We start from the raw sequence: 12,942 nt of genomic DNA, 5'->3' as shown, positions 1-12,942 counted from the left end.
ACAACTTCTGGAATGACCAAGCTTGGGTCTTCCTTATAAGGATTTTCCCTCAAAAAGTCAAAGAGAGATCTGAAGTCTCCAGTCAGAACTGGATACTGAGGTCTCCAGACCACAATCTCCCTCAAGGGTTAGCTTCCATTGCTGCAGCAATTCTTGCTTCCTCAAGTTCATCAACAAACTTCTTCTCTTCAAAGATATATCTCCCTCCGAGACGACTGAACCAGAAGTCTTCATAACTCCTTAGAATTCCACAAGGGCGTGGAGCAGCTTCTACATAAACTTCCTGAAGTTCTTCAAAACAAGCATCTGCTCTTCTTCGGAAGATTCTCGAGAACTTTCGCATAGCAACATCATTCAGGCTAGAACTTTCAACAATTCTGAGAGTATCGAAGATTCTTCTGAGATTCCTCTTTACCAATTCAAAAATTACACCAATAGGGTATTCTCGGCGGGATTTTATTTTGGTTATTGGAGAATCAGGGTTAGGGACAGAATAGGGTTGAGGTTCTCTATCCAACCTATAAGAAGATTCTGCTTCATTCTCAGAATCTAACACTACCATTTCAGCTTCAGGACGAGGCTTGGAAGTTTAATTGCAATCACGGAGCAATTGCTCATGTGATGCAGAATTTGGAAGATCAGAAACACATGGGTTGTTTTGAGAGGTGGAAGGAATGGGTTCATAGTTTGCATGAGGAGGTGGTTGAGAAGTGGATATATTTCTGTGAGGTGGAAAGAGAGTTTGTAGGGGTGGTATATCAAGAACAGGGTTTTCAAGGGCCTGGTCAGAAGCAAGGTTGGTTGCGGGTGGAGAAGAAGGAATGGGAACATCTGGGATGGGTGAGGGAGGAGGAGTAAGAGTTTTGGTTACAAGGGAGGAAGGAGGTGTGAGAACACGAATGTGTATGGGTGATTCTGATGGGGCTTTTTCTGGTTGATTTACTGGTTCAGGGGTTTGAGCAATAGTTATTGGTGCAACTTCTGAACATAAAGCAAGAACAGAATCAGGTTCAGAGAGATGAATACCTTTGGATACCTTCTGAACAGCTTCAAACACAGCCTCAAGCTTCTTCTGCTTCTTACTCTTCTGCTCTTCCACGATCTTTGCCTTTCCAAGAGAAATTTCTCTTCTTCTGGCAGATTCCAGAGCTTCCTTCTCACTAGAAACAACCTTCTGACCTTCAACTACTTGAGTTGTTGGTCCTTGAGAGGTTTTATCTTGCTGATTCACAGCTTCTGCTTGCTGATTCACAGCTTCTTGAACATCCTCATCTTCATCTGAGGCATCAATTATTAATTTTCTTTTTCTTATATTCTTCTTCTCAACAACTTTAAAAGTTTTCTCAGTGTTATTAGAAGGCTTTCTCTTCTTCTTCTTCTTCTTCTTCTCAGTGTTCTCCTTCTTATTCTTTTCAATTTCAATTGAAACAACCTGAACTTCTTCAGCAACAACTTCTTCTGGAACAGCTTTCTCAACAGTAGTAGCAGCAGCTATATTCTGAACTACCTTCACCTGATTATCAGAAGGATGATCAAATTTTCTTTTGGTCATTCTTTCCTTTCTTTCAGCAGCTTCAGGAACAACTTCTGAAACATCTTCTGAAGCAGCAGGCTTGGAGGTAGAAGATTTCTTGCGACCTCCTTTAGCAGGAACAACTTTTCCTTTCTCTTTTTCTTCTTTTTCTTCCTTGAGAACTGTCAGATATCTAGCCCCGACTTCTGGCATCTCACTTTTGAAGAAGGGTTCAAAGTCAGCGAGAATAGGATCTCTTCTGCTTCTTGCTCCAGCAAGAGGTTGAGGGGTTTTGATGATATTATCAATGACACTCATCTTTCTCAAGGTGAGAGCATTCGGGCAACTTCCAGTGTTAACGACAAGGTCTTTGATGGTACCTTCAGCTTCCAGGTTCTCAACAATCTTGGAATGAACCAGAAGGTTTGTGATGATCCTTCCAAAAGGAATGATAGTACACTTCTTCACTCTGAAGGCATTTCTGGAATCCCTCACAGCATTCCACATGTGATTGAAGATTATGTAGATAACATCAACCTTCTTCTTAATGGCAATGCAATACAGAATGTATTTCTGCTCATTGTTGATGAAATCTGTAGCATGTGTTCCTTTTCTGTGATAGAAACACCCCAGAAGAATCTTGGTCCAGATTTTATACAGATCCCTCATGTCCTTAACACGCTTTGTTTCCTTTACGTCTGTGTAAAGGGTAGACAACACTTCTTCCCAATCAGCCCTTTGATCGATTTCGTGAGCACCCTCAGGGGTTCTTAAATCGAACATCATTCTTAGGATGTTCTCAGTAACGACCACAAATTTCCCATGGAAGAAAGATAGAATGGATTTAGGAGCAACAACTGCATGCATCCAAAATTCCTTAACAAGATCTGGGTAAACTGGTCCATAGAACTCAGCAAATAACAAGGTCCATCCTTGAAAGAGAATATCTTCTTTAAGATGAAATCCATGTTCTTCGACACTATCAAAATCTACCATGAGTTCACTGATAACTTCCAAATCCTTTTTGGGGATGGAACAGGCGATAACTGGAGTGATTTGTTGGTCTTCTTCTTGAAGATGGAGAGGGACAAATGAGCCAACATTGTGAGATGATGAAGCGGCCATTAAAATAGTACAGAGATTTGAAAAACAGTTTATGGGTTTTCGCTTAGGGTTTGAGAAAAGACTGAAAAGGTTGCAAAAATGCATGCAAGAAGAAGGAGAGAATGGGACCGAAAAAGATAAACGTTATGATTTGAAATGTATTTATAGAGATGGATTTGAAAAAGAATGCAATAAAATTTTGAGAATGAACAGTTACAGAATCAAAAGAAATCAATTGCATTAAATGATGAGTGACGTTAGGTGAGAGATCATGGTAAATGAAATTGATTTAACACAGTTACCTAGGGCGGCGTCCCATCAGATTCCTCACGCTTTTACTAACCGTACAGACACGTGTTCACCATCAGAAACTACTTGATGACAGCTGTGTTGTTCTGAATAGAACTTTTCACCTTCTGATTCTGATCACTGCTTCTGATTGTTATTCTTTTGAAATGATCTCGTTCTGATAGGATCATCTTTCTTTCCAAGGATCACATCTTCTGAATGAGCTGAGGTGAGTCTAGAAGATCTTCTGACTGTTGGCTCTTCAGAAATTTTGAGATTCTCTAAAGAAGCAGCAACTTGATCTTCTGATCCATTGCTTCTGAGACTTTCAGCTTCTGGGTTCTACAACTTCTGATATGTCAATATCTATATCTGCAAAATTCTCAAACTGCTTTGGCTTTTCAAGACCAAGCTTATCATCAAATCTGATATTGATTGATTCTTCTACAACCAATGTTTCAGTATTATATACTCTGTAGCCTTTAGAGCGTTCAGAATATCCAAGAAGAAAACATTTTTGTGCCTTAGAATCAAACTTACCAAGATGATCTTTAGTATTCAGAATAAAACACACACATCCGAAAGAATGAAAATATGAAATGTTGGGCTTTCTGTTCTTCCAGAATTCAAAAGGAGTCTTATTTAGAATAGGTCTTATAGAGATTATATTCTGAATATAACATGCAGTGTTTATTGCTTCTGCCCAGAAGTGCTTAGCCATATTGGTCTCATTGATCATGGTTCTGGCCGTTTCTTGCAGAGTCCTATTCTTTCGCTCTACAACTCCATTTTGCTGTGGAGCTCTAGGGCAAGAAAAATCATGGGCAATACCATTTTCTTTGAAGAACTCCTCAAAGAATCTGTTCTCAAATTCGCCACCATGATCACTTCTGACCTTTATGATTTTGCACTTCTTCTCAGATTGGATCTGAGTGCAGAATTCAAAGAACACTGAATGAGACTCATACTTGTGTTTTAAGAAATTTACCCATGTCCAGCGGCTATAATCATCTACGATGACTAATCCATATTTCTTCCCTCTGATAGATGTTGTTTTGACTGGTCCAAACAGATCAATATGCAGAAGTTCTAACGGCCTTGAGGAAGAGACAACATTCTTAGATTTGAATGCAGGTTTGGAGAACTTGCCCTTCTGACATGCTTCACAAAGAGCATCTGATTTATATTTCAGATTTGGGTGACCTCTGACCAGATTTAGTTTGTTAATCTGAGAAATCTTTCCCAAACTAGCATGTCCTAATCTTCTGTGCCAGACCCATTGCTCTTCAGAAACAGACATAAGGCAAGTCACCTTCTGCTTCTCAAGATCAGAAAGATCAATCTTATAAATGTTGATATTTCTCTTGCCTGTAAATAGGATTGTGCCATCCTTCTGACTTACAGCCTTGCAATACTTTTGATTGAAGATTATATCATAACCATTGTCACTTAATTGACTTATGGATAATAAGTTATGCGTTAATCCTTCTACAAGAAGTACATTAGTTATGGAAGGAGAGTTACCAATACTTATGGTTCCAGAGCCAATAATCTTGCCCTTCTGATCTCCTCCAAACTTGACTTCTCCACCAGGTTTAAGCACCAGGTCTTGGAACATAGACCTTCTTCCCTTCATGTGTCGCGAGCACCCAGAGTCCAGGTACCATGACATTTTGTGCTTTGACTTCTTTTCTGCTAAGGATATCTGCAACAGAAATTATCTTCTCCTTAGGTACCCACAATTTCTTGGGTCCTTTCTTGTTAGTCTTCCTCAAGTTCTGATTGAACTTGGGTTTAGCATAATAGTTAACAGGAGGAACAACATGATATTCTTTAGGTTTGACAGCATGATATTTCTTAGGTTGTGTCACATGCTTCTTGGTGTGTATAGTGTTAAAACTCTGTGCATGTGAGGTGAGCCTAATATCATGTGCATGGCCATATTTGAACTGATCATACAATGGCTTGTATGTGATTTTCAAATCATCAACCGGTTCAAATTTATGTGAGGTATCGCCCTCATAGCCAAAACCAAACCTTTTGTTTCCAAAAACACCATATATCATAGAAGCAAGATGACTTCTGCCAATACTTCTAGATAGGAACTTTCTGAAGCTCGAGTCATATTCTTTCAGAATATGATTGAGACTAGGAATGGATTTTTCTGATTCAGAAGGAGATCCACTATCTTTGGATAATTTTAAAACTTTTGCCTTCAGTTCAGAATTTTCCAATTCCAGCTTCTTAGTTTCAAATTCAAATTGCTTTTTCAGCTTTTTGTATTTGATACTAAGATGAGCCTTGAGTTCCAGAAGTTCAGTCAAACTGGAAACTAACTCATCTCTAGATAGTTCAGAAAATACCTCTTCAGAATCTGATTCTGATGTAGATTCTGATCCATCATCCATTGTGGCCATCAGTGCAAAGTTAGCTTGCTCACCTTCAGAGTCTGATTCTGATTCTGATTCAGAATCATCCCATGTTGCCATAAGACCTTTCTTCTTATGAAACTTCTTCTTGGGATTCTCCTTCTTAAGTTTTGGACATTCACTCTTGAAGTGTCCAGGCTCATTGCACTCATAGCAGACGGCCTTCTTCTTGTCAGATCTTCTGCCACCAGAAGATTCTCCTTGTTCAAACTTCTTTGAACTTCTGAAGCTCTTGAACTTCCTTTGCTTGCTCTTCCAGAGTTGGTTTACCCTTCTGGAGATCATGGACAGTTCAGCATCTTCTTCTAATTCTGATTCTTCAGAATCTACTTCTTCAGCCTAAAAAGCGTTAGTGCATTTTTTAAAATTATATTTTAATGCAATAGACTTACCTTTCTTCTGAGGCTCATTTGCATCCAGCTCTATCTCATGGCTTCTCAAGGCACTGATTAGATCTTCCAAAGAAACCTCATTCAAATTCTTTGCAATCTTGAATGCAGTCACCATTGGGCCCCATCTTCTGGGCAAGCTTTTGATGATCTTCTTTACATGATCAGCCTTGGTGTAGACTTTGTCCAGAACTCTTAATCTAGCAGTTAGCGTTTGAAATATTGAGAACATCTTCTCAATTCTTTCATCGTCCTCCATCTTGAAGGCTTCATATTTCTGGATTAGAGCTAGAGCTTTAGTCTCCTTGACTTGAGCATTTCCCTCATGGGTCATTTTCAATGACTCATATATATCATAGGTAGTTTCCCTGTTAGATATCTTCTCATACTCAGCATGAGAGATAGCATTCAGCAAAACAGTCCTACACTTATGATGATTCTTGAAAAGCTTCTTTTGATCATCATCCATTTCTTGTCTAGTAAGCCTTACGCCAGTAGCTTTTACTGGATGTTTGTAACCATCCATCAGAAGATCCCATAATTCACCATCTAGACCAAGGAAGTAACTTTCAAGTTTATCTTTCTAGTATTCAAAGTTTTCATCATCAAATACTGGTGGTCTAGTATAACCATTGTTACCATTTCCATTGTATTGCTCAGCAGAGCCAGATGTAGATGTAGATGTGTTTATTGGATCTTCACCAGCCATCTTTTACTGAAGCGTTTTTCTCTTCCTGAATCTTTTCTAAACACGGTTAAGTGCTTGCACCTTAGAACCGGCGCTCTGATACCAATTGAAGGATAGAAAAAACACTTAGAAAGGGGGGGGGGTTTGAATAAGTGTAGTTTTAAAACTTGTAAGATAAAAACTATTTGCACAATGATTTTTATCTTGGTTTGTTGTTAACTAAACTACTCCAGTCCACCCCTTGGAGTGATTTACCTCACCTGAGGATTTAATCCACTAATCACACGAGATTACAATGGTTTTCCACTTAGACAACTGCTAAGTCTTCTAGAGTATACTGATCACAACTTGATCACTCTAGGAGCAAACTGCTTAGACACCTTCTAAGACTTGCTAGAGTATACTGATCAACAACCTGATCACTCTAGTTCTTACAAATTAATGTAAACAAATTATTTTAAGAGTTACAATGCTTCTTATAAAGCTATTATCACAATTATTATTTTCTCTTAAGTTTAAGCTTAAATCTCACTAAGAAATTACAACAACAATGTAGTGAGTTTGATGATGAAGTTTGAGAGCTTTTGAATTTGACAGCATTTCTGTATAATGCGCAAGTGTTGTATCGAGCTTCTCATCAGAACTTCATATTTATAGGCGCTTGAGAAGATTACCGTTGGGAGCATTTAATGCTTTGCGTAATCCGTACAGCATTGCATTTAATGTTTCACTCTTTTGTCAACTACCTCGAGCCTTGTTTTCGCCGTGTCTACTGACGTTGCCGTTAATAGCTTCTAACGTTCCTTTTGTCAGTCAGCGTAGCCTGCCAGTCTAGTACTTGCTTCTGATCTGATGTTTGTGTAAACAACGTTTGAATGTCATCAGAGTCAAACAACTTGGTGCAGAGCATCTTCTTGTCTTCTGACCTTGAAGTGCTTCTGAGCGTGATACCATGAGAACTTCAGTGCTTCTGCTTCTGATCTCAAGTTCTTCTGATGCTTTCATAGACCCATGTTCTGATTTTGCTTGACCATCTTCTGATGTCTTGCCAGACCATGTTCTGATGTTGCATGATGAACCTTCTGAGTCAGTGCTTCTTGCGCTGATTTTGTGCATACTCTTTATGTAATTCCTGAAATGGAAATTGCATAGTATTAGAGTACCACATTATCTCATACAAAATTCATATGCTTGTTATCATCAAAACTAAGAATATTGATCAGAACAAATATTGTTCTAACAAAATCTATGTGTGTCAATGATAATTCAGAAAATTTGTTTTGAAATTTTCCATCTGACAAATTTTCGATCGCAGTTTTCAAAAAACAAATTCATAAGAAAATAGTGATTCACATTCAAATTACCTCCAACATTTTTATCAAAAATCAAATTCATAAGAAAATAGGGATTTAGTATCAAATTACCACCAATATTTTGAATGCAACTATGATTTTATCGAAAGTCAAATTCATAAGAAAAATGGGATTTGGATTAAAATTTTCGCCAAGTTGAGACAAGAGTAGTTGATGGATGGAATTTTTAGCATAACTTATTAGGAATGCTTCCATATTGGTATGTTTTGTTTAGGGAATAGGGCATTGTTATGTTTTGTTTAGGGAATAGGGCAAGGGTTTTATGAATTCTTTCATCCCATTCGGAAGGGTTTTGTAATATGTCAAAAGAGGTAATCAAGCCAATCGGAAAAACAAACATATTAAACTCATATAAATTTGATTGTTTTTTATAAGTAAATATATATATATATTATAAAACGGAAAACCTACATTAACAATAGAGCAAAGTTTCAAAAATCCGACCAAAGTGATCGGAGGGACTGCTCGAACTGAGAAACAGACGAGTCATAGTCTGGTCCGATTACTGGATTGAATATGTCATTGAACTAGCCAAAACCGTTTATAATCAATGAACCAACGATTTAGAAAAAATCGATGGTTTAATGCATGTTTTTTTCTGGAACAAAACATTGCCGTTTTGATACATTATTTTAAAATAAAAATATAATATAATTAGACTTTATTCAAAACTTATTTTAATTTTTTTATCTAAATCCTTAACCATGGTTATCAAGACAAAAAAGTCTATATAAGGACATGGGGATCAAGAAAGTATATAAACAAGTAATCTAACAATTTATGATCAAACAAACAAATATGGATAATAATTCATCAAAGAGATCACATCAATAAGTATCAAGTATGTAAACATGGTTAAGTAAAACATATGCTCATGTAAACATCTTTAAGCATATAAGTTTGAATACCAACGAAATTAAACAAGTATGCAATCATACATGGTTCAAAATTTATTTAAATTTGTATTTTGTATTATTTTATAGTGTGTAATGAGAGAAGTGGGCAAAAGCATCACATTCAAGCTTAGAAATGTCGTAAGGGTATTTTAACCCCATGTTTTTGTTGTCCTCTGCTAACATCTTATTGTAGTAGCCACTTACTGCTCCCCATCTGCTAACATCATTTGGATATTGAAATGTTAAAGATTGTAAAGTGTTTTCCTTGTCAAAAGTCATTTCAAATTTTGGATTTATTTTATCCAAAGTAATTTTCACTTGATCCTGCACATTTGTTTAATCCATTAAATACTCAAGTCACTTTTCTAAAGCCAGTATAACTATTTACTAAATACAATTAAAATCATATTTCTAAAGCCAATTTAACTATTACATTAGGTTTTTTGGGCTGATTGATCCATTGAATATGAACTCCTTTGTAAGCTCCTTCAAAATCAGACTTTGCAAGTATCTGTAGAGGGCTTCTTCCTAGTACTTTGGTAACAAAGAAGTCCTTAAACCACCATCCTTAGACCATGTTATCTATAGAAAAAAAGTTGATATAAGTTTTAACACAAAATAGAATTCCCACCTGTGTATACATCCATTGCAAAATCTATGTGTGTCAATGATAATTCAGAAAATTTGTTTTGAAAGTTTCCATCCGACAGATTTTCGATTGCAATTTTCAAAAATCAAATTCATGAGAAGATAGTGATTCACATTCAAATCACCTCAACATTTTGATCAAAAATCAAATTCATAAGAAAATAGGGATTTAGTTTCAAATTACCACCAATATTTTGAACGCAACTATGATTTTATCTGAAACCAAATTCATAAGAAAAATGGGATTTGGATTCAAATTACCGCCAAGTTGAGACAAGAGTAGTTGATCGACGAAATTTTTTGCGTAACCTTTTAGGAATGCTTCCATCGTGTTATGTTTTGTGTAGCGAATAGGGCATTGTTGTGTTTTGTTTAGGGAATAGGGCAAGGGTTTTATGAATTCTTTCATCCCATTCGGAAGGGTTTTGTAATATGTCAAAAGAGGTAATTAAGCCAATCGGAAAAACAAACATACTAAACTCATATAAATTTGATTGTTTTTATAAGTAAATATATATATTATAAAACGGAAAACCAACATTATACAATATAGTAGAGTTTTAAAAATAGGACCAAATTGGTTGGAGGGACTGCTCGAACCGATAATCGGACGAGTCATAATCTGGTCCGATTACTGGATTGCATATGCCATTGAACCGGCTAAAACCGTTTAAAATTAATGAACCAACAATTTTGAAAAAGTCGACGCTTTAATGCGTGTTTTTTTCTGGAACAAAACATTGTTGTTTTGATAAATTATTTTAAAATAAAAATATAATATAATTAGACTTTATTCAAAACTTATTTAAAAAAACTTTATCTTAATCATTAACCATGGTTATCAAGACAAAAAAGTTTATATAAGGACATTGGGATCAAGAAAGTATATACACAAGTAATCTAACAATTTATGATCAAACAAACAAATATGGACAATAATTCCACAAAGGGATCACATCAATAAGTATGAAGTATATAAACATGGTAAAGTAAAACATATGCTCATGTAAACATCTTTAAGCATATAAGTTTGAATACCAAAGAAATTAAACAAGTATGCAATCATACATGGTTCAAAATTTATTTAAATTTGTATTTTGTATTATTTTATAGTGTGTAATGAGTGAAGTGGGCAAAAGCATCACATTCAAGCTTAGAAATGTCGTAAGGGTATTTGAATCCCATGTTTTTGTTGTCCTCTGCTAACATCTTATTGTAGTAGCCACTAACTGCTCCCCATCTGCTAACATCATTTGGATATTGAAATGATAAAGATTGTAAAGTGTTTCTCTTGTCAAAAGTCATTTCAAATTTTGGATTTACTTTATCCAAAGTTATTTTCACATGATCCTGCACATTTGTTTAATTCATTAAGTACTAAAGTCACATTTCTAAAGTCAATCTAACTATTTACTAAATACAATTAAAATCATATTTCTAAAGCCAATTTAACTATTACATTAGGTGTTTTGGGCTGATTTATCCATTGAATATGAACTCCTTTGTAAGCTCCTTCAAAATCAGGCTTTGGAAGTATCTGTAGAGGGCTTCTTCCTAGTACTTTGGTAGCAAAGAAGTCCTTAAACAACCATCCTTGGACCATGTTATCTATAGAAAAATTTGGAAAACTTAACCTTAAGTAACACTAAATGAATAGAAAAAAAGCTGATATAAGTTTTAACACAAAATAGAATTCCCACCTGTGTATACATCCATTGCAAAATCTATGTGTGTCAATGATAATTCAGAAAATTTGTTTTGAAAGTTTCCATCTGACAAATTTTTGATTGCAATTTTCAAAAATCAAATTCATAAGAAAATAGTGATTCACATTCAAATTACCTCAACATTTTGATCAAAAATCAAACTCATAGAAAATAGGGATTTAGTTTCAAATTACCACCAATATTTTGAACGCAACTATGATTTTATCTAAAATCAAATTCATAAGAAAAATGGGATTTGGATTGAAATTACCGCCAAGTTGAGACAAGAGTAGTTGATCGACGGAATTATTTGCATAACCTCTTAGGAATGCTTCCATCGTGTTACGTTTTGTTTAGAGAATAGGGCATTGTTGTGTTTTGTTTAAGGAATAGGGCTAGGGTTTTATGAATTCTTTCATCCCATTCGGAAGGGTTTTGTAATATGTCAAAAGAGGTAATTATGCCAATCGGAAAAACAAACATATTAAACTCATAAAAATTTGATTGTTTTTTATAAGTAAATATATATATTATAAAACGAAAAACCAACATTATACAATAGAGCAAAGTTTTAAAAATTGGACCAAATTGATCGGAGGGACTACTCGAACCGAGAATCAGACAAGTCATAATCTGGTCCGATTATTGGATTGCATATGCCATTGAACCAGCCAAAACCGTTTAAAATCAATGAACCAACGATTTAGAAAAAAATCGACGGTTTAATGCGTGTTTTTTTCAGGAACAAAACATCGCCGTTTTGATACATATTTTAAAATAAAAATATAATATAATTAGACTTTATTCAAAACTTATTTAAAAAAACTTTATCTTAATCATTAACCTTGGTTATCAAGACAAAAAAGTCTATATAAGGACATGGGGATCAAGAAAGTATATCCACAAATAATCTAACAATTTATGATCAAACAGACTAATATGGACAATAATTCCACAAAGGGATCACATCAATAAGTATCAAGTATATAAACATGGTAAAGTAAAACATATGCTCATGTAAACATCTTTAAGCATATAAGTTTGAATACCAAAGAACTTGAACAAGTATGCAATCATACATGGTTCAAAATTTATTTAAATTTGTATTTTGTATTATTTTACTGTGTGTCATGAGAGAAGTGGACAAAAGCATCACATTCAATCTTAGCAATGTTGCAATGGTATTTTAACCCCATGTTTTTGTTGTCCTCTGCTAACATCTTATTGTAGTAGCCACTTATCGCTCCCGATCTGCTAACATCATTCAGATATTGAAATGCTAAAGATTGTATAGTGTTTTCCTTGTCAAAAGTCATTTCAAATTTTGGATTTATTTTATCCAAAGTTATTTTCACTTGATCCTACACATTTTTTTAATTCAATAAATACTAAAGTCACCTTTCTAAAGCCAGTCTAACTATTTATTAAATACAATTAAAATGATATTTCTAAAGCCAATCTAACTATTACGTTAGGTTTTTTGGGCTGATTGATCCATTGAATATGGACTCCTTCGTAAGCTCCTTAAAAATCAGGCTTTGGAAGTATCTGGAGAGGGCTTCTTCCTAGTACTTTGATATGAGTTTTAACATAAAATAGAATTCCCACCTGTGTATGCATCCATTGCAAAATCTATGATTCTATGTGTGTCAATGATAATTCAGAAAATTTGTTTTGAAAGTTTCCATCAGACAGATTTTCGATCGCAATTTTCAAAAATCAAATTTATAAGAAAATAGTGATTCACATTCAAATTACCTCCAACATTTTGATCAAAAATCAAATTCATAAGAAAATAGGGATTTAGTTGCAAATTACCACCAACATTTTGAACGCAACTATGATTTATCTAAAATCAATTTCATAAGAAAAATGGGATTTGGATCCAAACTACCACTAAGTTGAGAC

The sequence above is a fragment of the Vicia villosa genome, linkage group LG2 (genome assembly GCF_029867415.1).
Source record: "Vicia villosa cultivar HV-30 ecotype Madison, WI linkage group LG2, Vvil1.0, whole genome shotgun sequence".
Classification (NCBI taxonomy): domain Eukaryota; kingdom Viridiplantae; phylum Streptophyta; class Magnoliopsida; order Fabales; family Fabaceae; genus Vicia; species Vicia villosa.
The sequence above is the reverse complement of the archived record's forward strand: the minus strand, read 5'-3'. Positions refer to the sequence as shown.